The sequence below is a fragment of the Podarcis filfolensis genome, assembly GCF_964270895.1.
Source record: "Podarcis filfolensis genome assembly, chromosome: 6".
Classification (NCBI taxonomy): domain Eukaryota; kingdom Metazoa; phylum Chordata; class Lepidosauria; order Squamata; family Lacertidae; genus Podarcis; species Podarcis filfolensis.
In genome coordinates, this window is record NC_139609.1 from 8819101 (window position 1) to 8838204 (window position 19104).

Genomic DNA, 19104 nt, shown 5'->3' on the forward strand with positions numbered 1-19104 from the left:
TGAGATTACAAACTGGGAGGGAACTCTTGGAAAACAGGGACACTTTTCCTGAACACTCACATTGTCCCTTTGAAACTGTTGTTTGGTTTCATTTGCCCTATGCTGGAAATGTCAGAGGAATTATGACACAGACTCCCCCCCCCCCCATTCAATCCCTATCACAGCCCAGACTCTTGTTTTCACCTTTGTTCTCTACGACAAAATGTTCTCAACATGCACACTTTACACATAGATAGATACATGAGTTGCTCTTGTATATTATTTGATGTAAATTTATTACCCTACCGACAAGCGCCTCATTGCTCCCCCCCAAAAAATGTTGTTTGTTGACTCTGTGTGCAAGTTGTTCATTGCTAGAGGCAGTCCACATGCACCAAGGTTGCAGTCCTAACCATATCTACGCACCCCCACTGAATTCAGTGGATCTTACTCTCAAGAAAGAGCATCTAGGCCAGGGGTCAGCAAAGTTATTCAGCAGGGGGCTGGTCCACTGTCCCTCAGACCTTGTGGGGGGCCGGAATATATTTTGAAGGGAAAAAATGAAGGAATTCCTATGCCCCACAAATAACCCAAAGATGCATTTTAAGTAAAAGCACACATTCTGCTCATGTAAAAACACCAGGCAGGCCCCATAAATAACCCAAAAATGCATTTTAAATAAAAGGACACATTCTACTCATGTAAAAACACACTGATTCCCGGACCGTCCGCAGGCCAGATTTAGAAGGCGATTGGGCTGGATCCGGCCCCTGGGCCTTAGTTTGCCTACCCATGATCTAGACTAGCACCCTGTTCTCTGTTACCAGCCAGATACCTACGGGAAGCAGCAATTTTCCCCCCTGCGATTCACAGCAACTGGTATATTCGGAGCCATACTGCCTCACATAGCAGTGCATAAATCCACTTTCTACTGCAAATTTAAAAATGCAATGGAATGCCTAGTTCATGGTTGTCATTTTCCTACGAAAATAACCGATCTTTTTTTCTGATATGTAGACTTTTATCGACGATGCTCAGTTAAAGTTCAAGCCTCTCTGTTAAAGTGTAAAGAACAATCTGAATTGACTTCACTTTAAAAAAGCAAAAAACATTTCTTTAAGAGTGTCTTTACTCCCTCCCAGCCAGATCCCAAATGAATTTTAAAATCAACGGACCCCATCATTCATTATTACTCTTTTTCACATGGCAGGAATATGTAACTCCCCACCCTGAAAAGAAGGATTTAAAGCTGTGAAACGTAAAATCTTGTTTACTATAAACATTTAAAACATAAAAGAACTTGAGTGTTGTTTCGGCACACACACACAGACACGTTTCTGTGTAAAATGAACATCTGTGAAATAAAAAGTTGGAACAATTAAAAAAAGACTTACAGTATATATGGCTAAGTGAGTGAGATGCATTGCAATCCTGTTTGGTAAAGCTAACGAGATAGGTTGCAATTCTACCCCGCTTACCCAGGAGTAAGCTCCACTCAGTTCATTGGGGCTTTCTTCGGAGTAGACAGCTTTCGTTGGCTTTGTGAAGGGCCATTAGCTTTGCCTTTCAGCTGCCACAAACCACTTTGGGTTTTGCATTTTTTTTTCCCAACAAAAAAAGTTACAGGGCTACCTCTCTGGAAACCCAGGGACCTTGAAAAGAGGCACGCTGTCTATGTCCGCTATCATAATTGTTGTTTTTACTGTGTAATTGTATATTTATAATTATGCATGTTATTTATAGCCTTTTTAAACTGCCCTTGGAGCATGTTTGAAGTGTGGGGGTAAAAATACCTTAAAAATATGTGGGGGCTGTACCGCTTTAGGCTGCTGCTGGGAATGGAATGGAATGCTGTCTTTCTTTCTTTCTTTCTTTCTTTCTTTCTTTCTTTCTTTCTACCTACCTACCTACCTACCTACCTACCTACCTACCTTAAAACCTAGAAGACAGGGAGATGGCAAGAGCCCTTTCCCTCAACACCTAGCAGTGGCGTAGCGTGGGTTGTCAGCACCCGGGGCAAGGGAAGTAATTTGCGCCCCCTAACCCGTGGATTTGCGCCCCCTAACCTGTGGATTTGCGCCCCCTAACCCCCAGATGTTGCGCCCGGTGCGGCCGGCCCCCCCTGCACCCCCCCACGCTACGCCACTGACACCTAGTTTTTTGTTTGTAGCGGGTTTGTTCGGTACAGTGGTACCTCAGGTTACAGACGCTTCAGGTTACAGACTCCGCTAACCCAGAAATAGTACCTCAGGTTAAGAACTTTGCTTCAGGATAAGAACAAAAATTGAGTGGCAGCGGCACGGCGGCAGCGGGAGGCCCCATTAGCTAAAGTGGTACCTCAGGTTAAGAACAATTTCAGGTTAAGAACGGACCTCCAGAATGAACTAAGTTCTTAACCCGAGGTACCACTGTATTGGAGTCCCCACCGGCAGTCTGAAGTGGTACAGCTCTCACACTATTTACCATCTCAGGGAAAAGCTGGCCTCCATCTCTAGGGAAGAGGAATCAAACTTGCTGCTCTCACAGGTGCTGCTGGTGCATGGAGGGTGGGATAAGAAGCAGTCGGATAACTGGATGATCTCTTTGTCCCTCCTGACCAAGAGGGTAAGGCAAGGCTGTTGATACAGTGGGAAAGTTAATGGGATCACCTCCTTTCCATTCAGTCACAGCAAAGGCAGGATTTATAGCAACCTTAAAACCCCAACCTCTCTCTGTTTTATGCTGATCATTAACCAAGATTATCTCACACCAGAGATTTGTTATACCAAAGAGCACTGACATCACTAACTGCTATTAAGTGTATTATACTTAAACTCCATAAAGGGGAGCAAAATGCCCTTGTCAGCAGCATGAGGGGAGAAAGACACATTATCAGGCTCTCTCCAGTGAAAAAGAGCAGCTGCCTGCAGCTTTTTGCCCGAGATGGAGATCTCGTGATGTCCTCAGAGACACCAAAATCCTCTGCCTGAGCCAAGTGCCTGCTTTCACTAGACCAGGAAAAAATATTTCCAGGAGTGTCCGGGTGGGGGAGGATAGAGCCAACCAGATGCCGATGACAAAGGTTTTCTCAAAACTTTCTTCTCTGGGCCACACTTGTAGAATAAAAATCTGCTCGCGCCACAACACATTTTTTATTGATAGGAAATGCATTGGAAAACATTCTGCAAATAATAATAATAAAATTAATACCATGCTATTGTCATGGAATTCTACTCCATGTTGATCCAGAACAGATTCCAATGTATAGTTAGCCGAGTAAAAACTTAAAACACATTGCAGGATTCCCCCAAAACAGACAATTGTATTTCATCCAGCAGAGCTTTCTGCTCCTGAAGGCAAATGAGCATAATGGTCACAAATTCAATACAGTGGTACCTCGGGTTACATACACTTCAGGTTACATACGCTTCAGGTTACAGACTCTGCTAATGTAGAAATAGTACCTCGGGTTAAGAACTTTGCTTCAGGATGAGAACAGAAATTGTGCTCTGGCAGCACAGCGGCAGCAGGAGGATGAGAACAGAAATCGCGTAGCGGCAGCAGGAGGCCCCATTAGCTAAAGTGGTGCTTCAGGTTAAGAACAGTTTCAGGTTAAGAACAGACCTCCGGAACGAATTAAGTACTTAACCCGAGGTACCACTGTACATTCAGGATTGGCCCTGTCCCTAAGAAATCCAGTTGCAGCAGACTTAACTTAAAACTTAAAATAACTTATAATAAGTCTAACCTTAACACTAAGTATTACAGAACACCACACCAGAAGGAAAAGAGATAGAAAGAGAGAGTGAAACCCAGGCTCCTTCTGGTCCTGCTTTTATATTCAGCATGACCTTGACTGAAGAGATAACAGCCAGTTTAAGCCACATGTACTCAGCATCTCTGAAGGAATAACCCAAACATCATGAACCTTTTGCTTGTTTCTTTCGCACAGAGAAGATTCCAGAACCCTCTTGAATTAAGTAGAATACGAAAGATCTCCACACATCAGATCAATACTTTCTGCACTAAGAAATGCAAACTGTCAGCTGTGCCATACTACACTGAAATGTTTAAATGTTTCTTTGGTTGTCCTTTTATCTTCCCACTACACTTTCCCCCCTCTCCTGCCACACCTTTATATGTCCAGCTGACCTTTGTCAACAACAAATTGTCGCTGTTTTTTGTGTTGAATATATGCTATATGGAAGTGAGAGCTGGACCATAAAGAAGGCTGATCACCAAAGAATTGATGCTTTTGAATTATGGCGCTGGAGGAGACTCTTGAGAGTCCCATGGACTGCAAGAAGATCAAACCTCTCCATTCTGAAGGAAATCAGCCCTGAGTGCTCACTGGAAGGACAGATCCTGAAGCTGAGGCTCCAATACTTTGGCCACCTCATGAGAAGAGAAGACTCCCTGGAAAAGACCCTGATGCTGGGAAAGATGGAGGGCACAAGGAGAAGGGGACGACAGAGGACGAGATGGTTGGACAGTGTTCTCGAAGCTACCAGCATGAGTTTGACCAAATTGCAGGAGGCAGTGGAAGACAGGAGTGCCTGGCGTGCTCTGGTCCATGGGGTCACGAAGAGTCGGACACGACTAAATGACTAAACAACATCAACAACAACATATGCTATATGGTAATATATGGGCCTAATATATGGTAATATATGGGTGTAATAGGTATCTAAAGCCACTTGCACATAGCAAAATATGTATTTTACCAAAGTAATTGTTGAACTGAAATACAATTAAGAAGAAGTATATTAATAGTGAACTGCAATTAAGAAGAAGTATATTAATAGTGAAATAATTATTAAGCTCTAACTTAAAATGATTTTTTATTCATAACAAACTTAATAATGCAAACACATTGGCATTTGGCAATAACAAAAGTTCCTTTAGAAACACAATTTACAAAGACTCATAATCTAGTCTCTAGAAACTTGCTATAACATGAAATAATAATAGGTGTAAATATATGATGCAAACCTATATATAGAAATGAGCAAACCAGTGATATTTTAGGGAGCAGGCTAGCAGGCGGGGCCCATGACTTACACCATAGGAGCCTACACAACACAAAACACAGTTGCTGCATGTAGGTTTTATTTTATTTGTTTTTCATTTTATATTTTGGAAATGTACATCCACGTGTTTTTTTCTTTAAATTTTTGGGGCCCCTCAAGACAGTGGGGCCCTAAGCTATAGCTTGTTTAGCTTATACGTAAATTTGGCAATGTGCACGGTTGCCAATCTTGAAACCTGCCCTTGTATTTTTAATCTTTGTTGCAACAGCTTTAATAAAGATCAGGCTTACTAGCTGCTTTGCTTCTCAATATTCTCTGGTTGGCCTCTGTTATTTTCGCCTACTGGTAGGGAACCCACTTAACAACTCTATATGGGTTCTTGGATACCCCATAAGGGAGCAAAGGCAGATTTCGTTTACAACACAGGGAACCAGGCAGAGGGCTTCTCGGTAGTGGCGCGCACCCTGTGGAATGACCTCCCATCAGATGTCAAGGAAATAAACAACTCTCTGACTTTTAGAAGACACCTGAAGGCAGCCCTGTTTAGGGAAGTTGTTAATGTTTGATGTTTTATCATATTTTCAATATTCTGTTGGGAGCCACCCAGAGTAGGTGGGGAAACCCAGCCAGATGAGTGGGATATAAGTAATAAATTATTATTATTATTATTATTATTATTATTATTATTATTATTATTATTGATGTTTTGGCTGTCCTTTTTATTGCTGTTTGTTTGCTGCATCTTTGCTGAGGTCGTTCTTTCAGTGTGGGCTGGTGATATTCTGATATAACTCTTATCCATAGCAGAGGCTTTACCCTACAGAACTGTTACGGTACTTTCAACTAAACCTTTGCCTTTCGTGGAGATCTGTGGATCTGTGAAGAGGAAGTAGTTATCCTTCATTTTCATTCCCATCATGACCTTTTGGGCAACGATTCAGCTTTAATTCACATCAGCATAGCTGTGAATAATCTGTACGTTAAATAAATTACATTCTTCCCCAAGTGCAACTGCATTGCTGCACAGCTGTGAACTTCCTTGGAAGGAGTTTTTTTCTCATTTATTTATTTTTTAAAAAGACTTTTTAAAAATCCCCTAATGTCAACTCAGAAAACGAACATGTGCTTGGAATTATGCTGAGTTATGGATTCAAAAACATTTTCTGCAGTGATACTATCTGTGCAGGTGTGGATTATGCTTATGGGATGCAAAAAGGGGAGCCTGAAATATCATATTTTTCGCTCAGTAAGACGCACCAGACCATAAGACGCACCTAGTTTTTGGAGGAGGAAAACAAGAAAAAATATATTCTGAATCTCAGAAGCCAGAACAGCAAGAGGGATCGCTGCGCAGTGAAAGCAGCAATCCCTCTTGCTGTTCTGGCTTCTGGGATAGCTGCGCAGCCTGCATTCGCTCCATAAGACGCACACACATTTCCCCTTACTTTTTAGGTGGGAAAAAGCGAGTCTTATAGAGCAAAAAAATACGGTAGTTATAGGAGGCAAACAAACAAACAAACAAACAAACACAAAAAACCCCACCACCCATTTATAAGGCACATCCCACTGTAACTGTGGTCATGTGGCAAGGAATCCCCATATAAGAAATAGAGAATTCTGTTTCAGAAAAGGGTGGAACAGGCTTGCCACAAATAAAAGGGCTCCCTGTGAATATTGCCTCCCAGACGTGAGGCTAATGGCCCCTGACAGGCAACCCAGATTACAAAACAGACTGATAGGCTTCTAACTCTTCACAGAAATCTTCCTTTCTGGGTTCCCCTTCATCTGGCAACCTCTGCCCCCCGCCAGCCCCCAGCCCCTCCAGTTCTGCTCCTTTGCTCTGCCTGCTTTCTTCCCTTCCAGTATTCTGCTGCCTTTTTTCTAAGCAGCGTCCGATTTGTTGACTTGCCCTTTTGGTGGCGTTGCCTTCTAATAAGGAAATCTGTCTTTTAGCTGCGTCCTGCCCGTGGCAATGTTTGGCTGTAGCGCAAAATGTCAGGCTCCGGGAGGGACCCTGGTAAGGGAGAATCGGCCGTCAGATGATCAGCGACAGGGACTCAGAAGCGGTGGCAGGAGAATGCTGAGTTGAAAGGGAGGTGCATTTTGTGAACGTTTTTGCTCCCACCAAAAAAATGGTCTCCTTTTGCAATATTCGTTCCAAACAAGTCACAATGCACGTGATTCGTTGGGGCAAAATAGAGATGGAGAGGCACATAAATTTATACCTCTGGGTACTTAAACCACAGAGCCTAGGACTTGCCAATCAGAAGGTTGGTGGTTCGAATCCCCGCGATGGGGTGAGCTCCCGTTGCTCGGTCCCTGCTCCTGCCAACCTAGCAGTTTGAAAGCACGTCAAAGTGCAAATAGATAAATAGGTACCGCTCCAGCGGGGAGGTAAACGGTGTTTCTGCTCTGGTTTGCCAGAAGCGGCTTAGTCATGCCGGCCACATGACCCGGAAGCTGTACGCCGGCTCCCTTGGCCAATAAAGCAAGATGAGCGCCGCAACCCCAGAGTCGGTCACGGCTGGACCTAATGGTCAGGGGTCCCTTTACCTTTATTTTATCCATTGAAAATAATGCAGTGAAGATGGACAACCTCAGTGGGAAGGGCCCAAACTAGATGTGCCCTAAAAGGTAAAGGTAATGAATCCCTGGACGGTTAAGTCCTGTCAAAGGCGACTATGGGGTTGTAGTTACAGGTAGGTAGCCGTGTTGGTCTGCTGTGGAATATGCAGAAATGGCCAAACTTACCGGAAGAATAAGAAATCAAGATAACATCCACTGTAAAGTGGATGTGTGAATATAAATATATGGTTAGCAATTATAGATTAGGTATGTAAGTATGTAAAGTAAAGGTGAAAATAAAATCAGAAATGGTTGTAAGAGATGAAGATGAAGATTTTTAGAAATGCAATGAAATAATTAAATTAAAAATTAAGGAAGTCGAGCCATGGTGGAGGGAGGTATCAAGGGTGGGTAAGGTGTTCTGTTTTAGTTTGTATATGTAGCATATGTGTTTCTATATGTATTTGTGGTATCTGTATGTCTTTGTTCATGTATTTTTTCCCCCTCAATTAAAAAAAAGAAATCAAGATAACAAACTTTTTATAAAAGAACGGCAATTGTTTATTGAATATTTACAGATAAATTGTAAACAGATAAGAACATTGGCAGGATTATTGTAATAACCTGCAGTTTTATAAGAGTATATACTGAAAGTAGATAAATAAATGAGCAAATTAAGTTAGTTTGGGAAGGCAGAAGATATTAAAAATAAATCTAAGGAACCGCAGAAAGAGGGGAAAGGAAGTCAAGTTTTGAAATGTTAAAATGGTTGTAAAATTAGTGAAATGTATAAACCTGAAAAGCATAAATTGAAAGAGAGGAAGAGGGGGTTTGCATGGGCCTAGTTCGTTCATTTAATAGAGACTGATGTGGGGGGTGTATTGGGAGAGTTTCATCTTGGTTTGTGTCAAACCAATTAGCATTAGAAAACCCAGCCAAACATGTAGTGTGCAATGTTTTTCTTAAGGTGGTAAATCATAGCGCTTTTGTTGTTTTATCCGTTGAATAAATTGGTGTCGTGCTTAAAGTGTTGGACTATGATACGGCAGAGCAAGGTTCGAATCTCCACTTGCTGTGAAGCTCACTGGGTGACCTTGGGCCAGTCACCATTTCTTATCCTAACCCAAGGAATATTTAAGATCTTGACGGACAGGTTGCAAGACCACTTGAGAACTGAGATCAAGAACAGCGGCTCAAGAAGATGAGTGGGATCTTCCCACTGGTTCGACAAAGACTGCAATTAGGCTAAAAGCCAGCCGAAGAGAGTTTACCGTAAATATAGGAACTCTAATTTACCCCTCTTAATTAATGAAAATGTCTCCCTCAGACGGAAGTATAGACTTCTGCTAAGATGGAAAAAACAGAAAGCAGAAAAACATGTTTGGCATATCTTAATAAATCAGGTCCTCCCTTAAAGAGGGCACATATTGCGGTGAGACCTGGAAAACCGACACCCTGTGTTGTGGGTGGGTACGATTGGTCAGCCACAACACCCGATTGGTAGGTCCCTCATAGCTGGGTGCAATCTGGCCAATGGGACGCAGTCCAAACGGTTTGAGGGACCTATTTATGCCCATGCACATGACCCAGAGCTTCCTCTTTCGGCGCGTGCATTCAGAACACCTGGCCACCTCTCCTTACTTTTAGGGCTTTGCGCTTGACCTTGCTATGCCGTTGTGTGTCGTCTGTCGTTGGGACAGGGGCGCGGCAGGAATTTTCCCCACTTGGCTGATTGGCTGTTGCCATTTGGGTTTCGTCTGCCGTGTAGCAAATCGTCACAACTTGTAAGGTTGTGGATAGGCTCTGGTTCAGGTGATAGGGATGGGAGAATGCTCTCGCCATCCCTGTGAAGGGAATTCCATTAAAGGAATCCAGGGACTCGATGGTTTGGTCAACCTCTGAGAGGGGGTTGTGCCCGTGCCTGAGTCCAGGGGGACATTTGGGTGGCAGAGATAGCCCGTTCCCAGCTTTCCGCTTATCCAGGTGTTCACCCTTGACTGACCTATGCTGGAACCCTGGGTCAGCGCTACCTGCAGGGAGCTAGTCGAACCAGAGCCTATGGAACCAGTCACTTTCTGTAATCAATAAAGTTGTGGCCTAAATTCTGCCAAAAACCAAAACCAAAATTTGAGTCAAGTGTGAATTTATTTAGGGGGGAGGTTTCTATGTCTGAACATGCAACTGCTGGAGGTGTAGGGGGAAGGTTAAGGTGTCCATTAAAAAAAGAGCAACCACTTAACATGGTAAAACGGAATGGATGTGTTAGATCTGGGACAATTCTATTTTCAACTCATAGAATCATAGAATCATAGAGTTGGAAGAGACCACAAGGGCCATCAAGTCCAACCCCCTGCCAAGCAGGAAACACCATCAGAGCACTCCTGACATATGGTTGTCAAGCCTCTGCTTAAAGACCTCCAAAAACTCAAATATTGGCGGAAATGCAATCTTATAATGAGAGCAACCAAAAACTAACAGGGCAGGAAGAGCACTGCAAATTATGGTAGCTCTTTGGATTACATCTGCCAAAGAAAAATATCCTAATTGATTTTCTTTTCCCTCCTGGAGTTGGAAATCTGTGAAATTCACAGGAAAGAGAAGTTGCTGAATTGCAGCTTATTCCCAAACTTAAAACCATGGAGAGACCTGGTCTGAATAGAGACATTGGATTCTTATCCCATTATACATGATAAAGCCATTTTTAGCCATATTACCCCTTGCTTTTTCCTGTAAGACCATTTGCAGTCATCAACAGTCGTCAACAGGTTTACCACACCTATCAGCCAATCACCCATTCCCATCACCCTTCTGAGTAATACCCCTCCCCACCCTCTCACTATATATCAGGGTCTGGTGATTTCTGTTTCAGTGTATCTGAAGAAGTGTGCATGCACACGAAAGCTCACACCAATAACAAACTTAGTTGGTCTGCTACTGGAAGAAAAAAAAATATTGTGAAATTCACTGCAAGTCCAATAGCCAATGCAAAAGCCCCTCCTTTTTGCCCCATTTTGTGCTGCCGTTCCCCCCACCCCCAAAAAAATCCCATTCTGCATTACATAACATTAAAGATGAAAAAGGGATGGGCGAGTTGTGTCTGTGAGTTGTGTTTTCCCAGCTAACACTTGTCAAGATCTGTTTGAGCCTCTCCCGGTACTCAAATGTCACCCTGCCAGAATTCATTACATCCCGTTTATTAATTAATTAAAATATATTTATACAGAGCAGGCTTTGTTAGATGGCGTTAAAAATAACGTTTGGAGAGCTACCCCTGGATGGAAAGAGGAGTCTCTGGTGGCAGAAGCTAATCCTGGTCCCCCAGCAGCCTGCATGTCAGGAATGAATGGGTCGCCCTGCACTGATAATCTGGAAGGTGCAACTACGGGGTGGAGATAATTAGCGGTCAGGTGGCCTGAAGTGGGATTGGTGATTGCACAAGGAGCAGGCGGAATAAAATGCAGAGGCAGTTTCAAGGTCAGAAAAAATCAGAGGGCCTTCTGAAAAATCTAAGGAAAAAATTGTGTGACTGTAAACCCGAAAAGGACATTGCAAGATACCTTGCATTTTATTTAAAATTATTCACACATATATTACATATATTTATATTCTGAAAGGAACTAAAGAGCACTGTAAACAAGTCGGCTCTGGCACAGAGATGGGATGCTGAACAGTTGATTCTAAGTGAAAGTCAAACATTTTGGTTTTATTTTTTTTATATATAATTTTTATTAAATTTTCTGTTTTGCAATTTAAAATACTCATTGTTACATCCTTAAGATATCAATGACTTCCCTTCTTCTCTTTCCACGGTTCATTTTACATATCATAAATCCCTACATACTTTAAAAAACTATACCATTCAGCATTCCGTTATTGCATCCATCAAAACTTACTTACACTGCTGAATTTATCTTAATGCTGCCAGCATTTTCAGTTGTACAAAATGCTTTCCCATATATTCAGTAAACGTTTTCCAATCTTCTCTAAACCTATGTTCTTCTTGTTCTCTTATTCTATATGTTAGGTCTGCAAGTTGTGCATATTCTGTCAACTTAAGTTGCCACGCTTCTTTGGTTGGGACCTCGTTCGTTTTCCATTTTGGGGCGAACAAAACACAGGCTGCAGTTGCTACATACACAAATAACATTTTTTGAACAACAGCAGCAAGAACACTGATTGCAAAGTATTGGAAGACACAAGATTTACCCACCCTGGAAGAGTGGCAGATGAAGGTGATGGACTATATGGAATTGGCGGAAATGACTGGCAGAATCCGAGACCTGGGAGAAGAGTTGGTGGAAGAAGACTGGAAGAAATTTAAAGACTATCTGCAGAAACACTGTAAAATTAATGAATGTTAAAATGATGTTGGATTGAAAATAAGTGGCATTAGCAACAAAGTTAACAAGAGTATGCAAAATTGAATTGATAATGGATGAAAATATAGAGTTATAATATGTTAAGATACAGAGTTAAGATAAACGAAAGAAGGTAAGGATTTGCTGATTTGATTACTTAAATGGGAATACAAAAAGGGGAGGTGTGAGGAGGCCAAGGAAATAAGATAATGAGTTAGGGTTACAAAAAATGGATTTGTTTTTATTCTTCTTTTTTCTTTTTCATGTATTTTTCTATGTTTTTTTTTGTATTTCTTTCTTTTTATATGACCTTTTTAAATTTATGTTTTTGTAAAACTTCAATAAATATCTTTTTTTTAAAAAAAAACAACAAATAACATTTTTTGACACCTGGGAATTTCAAAAAGATTTTGGTTTTAAGTCTTTTTACTTGAACAACTTGCCTTCAACGTTATGTGACCTCTCCCCATCCCAAACACATAGACACACACACACACACACACACACACACACACACACACACACATCACAGTAACCCTAATTCCATGTATTCATAATGAGCACAACTGATGGTAGGGATATAATGTCAGGTATACCAGGTGGCGATGAAATCAAAACAATAGTCATGATCGTAAGAGGTATTCATATAATTTCCTTCTATTAACAATTCAGGTTTTTCTGAGCTCCCCCAAATGTATCCAAAAGGACACCACCCACGCAGAAGAGAGAGGTATAAGGAGACTCGGGGTTACCCCAAGTTTTGCAGGTTTGGGGAACCCCTCACACACACCCCAAAGGCCCAATCAGTATTCAACAGCCACAGGATGTCGACAGACTTGAAGAAGAAACAGTGAATTGGGTAGGAGTGTCTGGAAAAGGAAGGCAGAGAGAGAGAAAGATAGAGAAAGGAATAGAGAAATCCATCTCATCTTCTGGGGAGCTGAAAAAAAGTCCCTAGAGATGGAAGTAAGAGCTGCCCATAGAAACCAGTGGGAAAATTCAAGGTTATAATGTTCTTTTTTTAAAAAAAAAATTGTTTATGTCTTTCAGTTTTATACATTCCGATAATTTCACAATCATTTTAACATTTCAAAACTCCACTTCCTTTCCCCTCTTTCTGCGCTTCCTAAAATTCCAAAATAACCTAATTTGCTCATTTATTCATCTACTTTAAATATATATTCTCTTACAAAACTGCAGGTTATTACAACAATCATGCCAATGTTCTTATCTGTTTACAATTTATTTGTAAATATTCAATGAACCATTTCCATTCTTTTATTAAAAGTTTCTTCCAGTAGGTTTCACCATTTCTGCATATTCCATAAGTTTTTATATCCATTCTTCTTTCGCTGGGACTTCTTCTTTCCATTTTTGGGCAAGGAACATTCTTGCCCCTGTAGTCGCCTACATGAATAATTTCTAGACATTTTAGGTAGTTCTGTCCCTATAATTTCCAAAACGAAGGCTTCTTTTTTTTACAAACGTCACTTTAAACATCTTTCCCAATCCATTATATATGATTTCCCAGTAAGCTTTAACTTTACTACAAGACCACCACATATGATAAAAAGAACTTTCTTTCTCTTTACATTTCCAACACTTATTTGATGTTGATTTTTACCTTTTTGCCAATTTACTCAGTGTTACGTTATAATGTGGGACACGGGTGGCGCTGTGGTCTAAACCTCTGAGCCTAGTGCTTGCCGATCAGAAGGTCGGCGGTTTGAATCCCCGCGATGGGGTGAGCTCCCGTTGCTCAGTCCCTGCTCCTACCAACCTAGCAGATCAAACGCATGTCAAAGTGCAAGTAGATAAATAGGTACTGCTGCGGCGGGAAGGTAAACGGCGTTTCCATGCGCTGCTCTGGTTCGCCAGAAGTGGTTTAGTCCTGCTGGCCACATGACCCGGAAGCTGTACGCCGGCTCCCTCGACCTATAGAGTGAGATGAGCGCTGCAACCACAGAGTCATCTGTGACTGGACCTAATGGTCAGGGGTCCCTTTACCTTTACATTATAATGTAGATTGGACAGGGTACCAAAGTGTCCCCTCAGTGCAGAGGGGCATGGAAATATGTGGCTGGAATCTTTAACACAAACACGTCTTGTTGCAAGGGTCCAGCAGTGAATTCAATTTCAGTCTCTCTCTCTCTCTTTTGCCAGTTCTAAGTTCATATACATTATTGTTCGTCAACAGCAATCACTGTTGTCGTTAATCTACCACATTTGGCATGTTCCTTTGCAGAGCAGCTCCCTGCCCCATGGAACCCCTGCTTTTCAGTCCAGTTTTCTCCAACGCCGTGGTCCGTAAACCGCAGGTTGTTGTGCCTGTACTGGCAGTTGCACTATTCATGAATCTTCAGCTAACAATTGTAACTAATATGGAATAAATGCCATTCTTTCACTCAAGATCAAATGAGATGATACCACAATAACTCAGCTGTCTCCAGTCGTGTGCTCATGTGAGCTTAAAATCCAAATAGAAATTATTATTTTTCCCCCTCTGCTGCTTTGCTTTACAAAAGGCATGCCGTTTAGATGCCTGTAATGCCTCAAACAAACAGTTTTTCTGACACAATGTATTTTTTCACTTGTTCTTGAAGTCCTTTAGATTGTAATCCTGACTGCCCACTCTTCAGCACCAGAAGCATCTGCTGACACCTAGCGGTGGGCAGCTGAAATGATTGAGAGGCTTCCTGCCTCCGTCTCAAGGATTTATTCCTCCTTTGCTAAACTGGAGGTGGCTTGGCTGAAGAAGAAGAACTTAATGCACTGTATTTTAAAAGTGCACTTCTCCAACCTGAGAAGTTATCTTTCCACAAAGGCTGACATGGATGCCAAAATCCAGCATCGCCTGAGCTCTGTGAGTGCGGCTTTCTCCCGATCGAAGTGCAAAGGGTTTGAGAATCGGGACATTCACAAGGAAGCCAAAATGCTTGTTTACAAAGCTATTGTACTACCAACCTTACTGTATGCTTGTGAAAACGCCACCTCCATCTCCTCAAAAGATTCCATCATTGGTGTCTCTGAAAATTTTTACACATCACTTGGGAAGACAGGAGAACTAATGCCAGTGTACTGGAAGAAGCAAAGATCACCATTGTTGAAGCAATGATTCTTCAACATCAACTTCGTTGGACTGGTCATGTTGTGTGGATGCCTGATGATCGTCTTCCAAAGCAACTGCTCTATTCCAAACTTAAAAATGGAAAGTGTAATGCTGGTGGTCAACAAAAGAGGTTTAAGGACTCTCTCAAGGCAAATCGAAAAAAATGTAGTATAAACACTGACAACTGGGAAACACTGGCCTGTGAGTGCTCCAACTGGAGAACATCCTTTACCAAAGGTGTCATGGGCTTGGAAGATGCTCAAACTCAGGACGAAAGGGAGAAACGTGCTAAGAGGAAGGCACACTTGGCAAACCCTCACCGTGATCAACTCCCACCCGGAAACCTATGTCCCCACTGTGGAAGGACGTGTGGATCCAGAATTGGCCTCCACAGTCACTTACGAACTCACTGTTAAGACTGTGTTCATAGAAGACAATCTTACTCGGCTATGAGGGATTGTCAAAGAAGAAGATCAGGGGAAGAAGAATAACTTAATGTATTGTATTTTAAAAGTGCATTTTCCGGAGCTTATCCATGCTATCTGTTTCCCCTTGACTCTGCTTGGCAAATGTCACCTTACAGACAACAGGAAGAGGCCTGCCAGATCGGGTGAAAGGATCCTTCTCCCCACAGTGACCAGTCAATTGCTTCCAGGAAGGTCACAAGCTGCTTCTGCCTTCCTAGGCAGAACTGGGGCCTGTGAACCTGAACTTGCCATTTAGCTGCCTTGGCCAATCCTCCGTTAGTTTGTCAAATCCCTGCTTCAAGTCATCAAGGGCAGTAGCTCTCGCTCTATCTCGGGGTGGCGAAATCAATATGTCGATCATGCATTGCGCGTTTGTGTGTGTCTGTCCCAAACCTAATGCCCATCAATTGAATTGGGTGAATTGGAAAGGGAGAAAAAACAAGGCTGGACCAACCTGTAACCTTCCAAGTCAAATGCAGCCTTCTAGGCCAAGAAGAAGTGGGATGAAATGAGCTTCCCAGCTCTCCTTTCACTTCCCCCTCACCATTCATGATTTTATAAAGCCACTTCCGAGCTGGGGAGGAGGTGGGGTTGCGGGCTTCACGCCCACCCCACGTGCGCAGGGGCTGGTCCCAGCCCCCACGAGACTGAGGGAATCCCGGCCACGTCGTCCACCCAGCCAGCCAATCCGGTGGCTGGGGGGGCGTGGCCTGCCCTATTTAGGGCCGGCGCGGCCGGGGCTTGCCCTCTTTTTGCCGCGCCAGCCGTCCCATTTTCCCACCCTCCCTCCCTTTAGGCAGGCTCCTGACTTTGCTATGGACTTCGGTCGGTCGCCGCAAGGGGCCTGGTAGGAATTTTTCCCAATTGGCAAATTTCAGCCAATCGGTTTTTCGCCTACCTCGTAACAACTCGTCACAACTCCATTGCATTGGCGGTTAGGCATTGGCGGTTAGGCATTGGTAAGGAGAGGTTAAGAGGATGTGTGTGGGGGGGAGGAAATGCCATCACCTCCCCCCAAAAGCTAAGGGTTGTCCAATAAAGGGTTCTGGGGGGGCATGGCCCTGTCCGAAGCCTATGTAGGTGTGGGCCTAAGGCACGCCCCCAAGCGGTGACCCGGGGGAGCTCCTAGATGATGTGCCTCAGCAGGACTCCCCCCTTATGGTGTTAACCCTTGCTGGTCTTCATGCAATCGGGCTGGAGCCGGCTAGTCGATAGGACCAATGCCCAAGCCAATACCTCTCATTCCTGAAATCAATAAAGTTGTGGCCTAATTCGCCCATTAACCTAATACTTGTTGTCCTGTGTCTTTATTTTCTCCAGGGAGGGGGGACAGGAACTCGCCACGCAAAACTCTATGATATCCCTCCATAAGGCTGAACTATACTCAACGCGTCAGATTCATGAACAGATATTCTGGGGGTTTTTGAAAGACCCATCAAATGCATCTATTGGCCAATAGATCTTTGATTTAGTCCTACGGACACCCCAGCATATATTTAATGCTCACAGGTTATTCTGTATGGAGACAGAGGCAGTTTTAGGGTAGCGCAGAGGTAGAATGGAGCCCTGAAATTTGAGAGCCCAAAGTCTGCCACTGATTAGTTTTTCCAATTTTGAAATTTGCAAACAACCAAAATAGAAAGAGAATCCTGTAGATTCCCCTAGACTTCCCTCCTCCCCTTTGTGGGTTCTTATGTTGACTTTTCTCCTGCATCTTCTCTATTAATCCAGATCTGTTAAATATCCGTTACACCCAAAGTTCAACATTAAAGTACAAGTGTTATTCCATTTCTACTAATAATTTTAATTGTTTACAATGATTTTTTTAAAGGTAAATTATATATTTCCCTCATTACGTATTGAAGATATGGCCTTCCTGATTTCTGATTCCTTCGGTCATTTTTTGCCATTTCGGCATAGTCCATCAACTTAATCTGCCATTCTTCTCTGGTAGGGACTTTATCTTTTATCCATCTCTGGGCTAGTAGCTTCCAAGAAGCAGTGGCCATGTACATAAATAGTCTTTTCTGATCCATTGGTATTTCAGCACCTAGAATTCCTAAAAGGAAAGCTTCAGGGTTTTTTTTAGAAAAAGTAATTTTAAACATTTTTTTCAGTTCATTATAAATCATCTCCCAGAATTCTTTTACTACTTTACAAGTCTACCATATATGTTGAAAGGTGCCTTCTTTTTCTTTACATTCCCAGCATGTATTTGACCTTGTTTTATACATTTTAGCTAATTTACTAGGAGTTAAGTATTGACGATACACATTTCCATATAATTTTCTTTCAAAGTATAACATGCTGTAAACTTCAAATCCCAGTTCCATAACTTCTTCCATGCTGTGTGTTGTATATTATGTCCAAAGTCCCTCGTCCAGTGTATCATAACTGATTTAACCTGTAAGGTAGAGCCTTGATTGGCTCATGTGAGACTTAAACTTTTGCACATTATTGAGCCAGAAACATGACATAGGAGCCCTGCAAATGGAACCCCAGACAACTTTTGATCTGCAAAAGGGAGGGAGGGAGCAGAGGGAGAAATATTCCTACTCCCATGCCATGGCCCCGATCCATTACTATAAAAAGTTTAATAATATTTATATACCACTTGCCATTAATAAATAATCTATCTATCTATCTATCTATCTATCTATCTATCTATCTATCTATCTATACTTTTCAACTTTATACATTTCACTAATTTTACACATTTCATTAATTTTACAATCACTTTGACATTTCAAAACTTGACTTCCTCCCCCTCTTTCTGCACTTCCTTAAATTTATTTTTAATATCTTCTGCACATCCAAAATAACCTAATTTGTTCTTTTATTCATCTTCTTTAAATATATTTTCTTATGAAACTGCAGGTTATTACAATAATCCTGCCAATAAACAATATCTGTTTATAATTTATCTGTAAATATTCCATAAACCATTTCCATTCTTTTATAAAAACTTATTATCTTGATTTCTTATTCTTCCGGTAAATTTTGCCAATTCAGCATATTCCATAAGTTTTTGTATCCATTCCTCCTTTGCTGGGACTTCTGCTTCTTTCCATTTTGGGGGAAGTATCATTCTTGCCACTGCAGGAGCATACATGAATAAGTTTCTATACAATTTAGCTAGTTCTGTCCCTATAATTCCCAAAAGAAAAGCTTTTTGTTCCTTTATTATTTCCTTTAATATTCCTATCTCTTTGTTCTCTTATCTTTCCCCTTTATGTCTGCTTTGTTTTTGTTTTTGCTCTGTTCTGGTCTTTTGTATTTTTTTTGCAGTCCTCTGCTCAGGGTTGAGGAGGGGTTTGCATGCAGATGAAAGCGGTGTAGAGCTGACGAAGGACCCTGCGTGAGAGGCAGGGCAGAGAAGATCTCCCAGGGTGGGAGGCTGGGACAAGAAAGAGTAGCTCCCAGGTGAGACCTGGAGCTTTCGCCTTTCTTTGTGGGGGACACGTTAAGATTTAGCTGTGAAAGAGGACTTTTCTTTTCTTCTTTCTTTGCTTTTGTTAAATTAGTTTGCTTTTTTATTGTTCTAATAAAGGTTTTTATAAAATCTTATTAAAAAAAAGAAAAGAAATCCCTTTCAACGGCAAAAAGAGTTGGCTGGA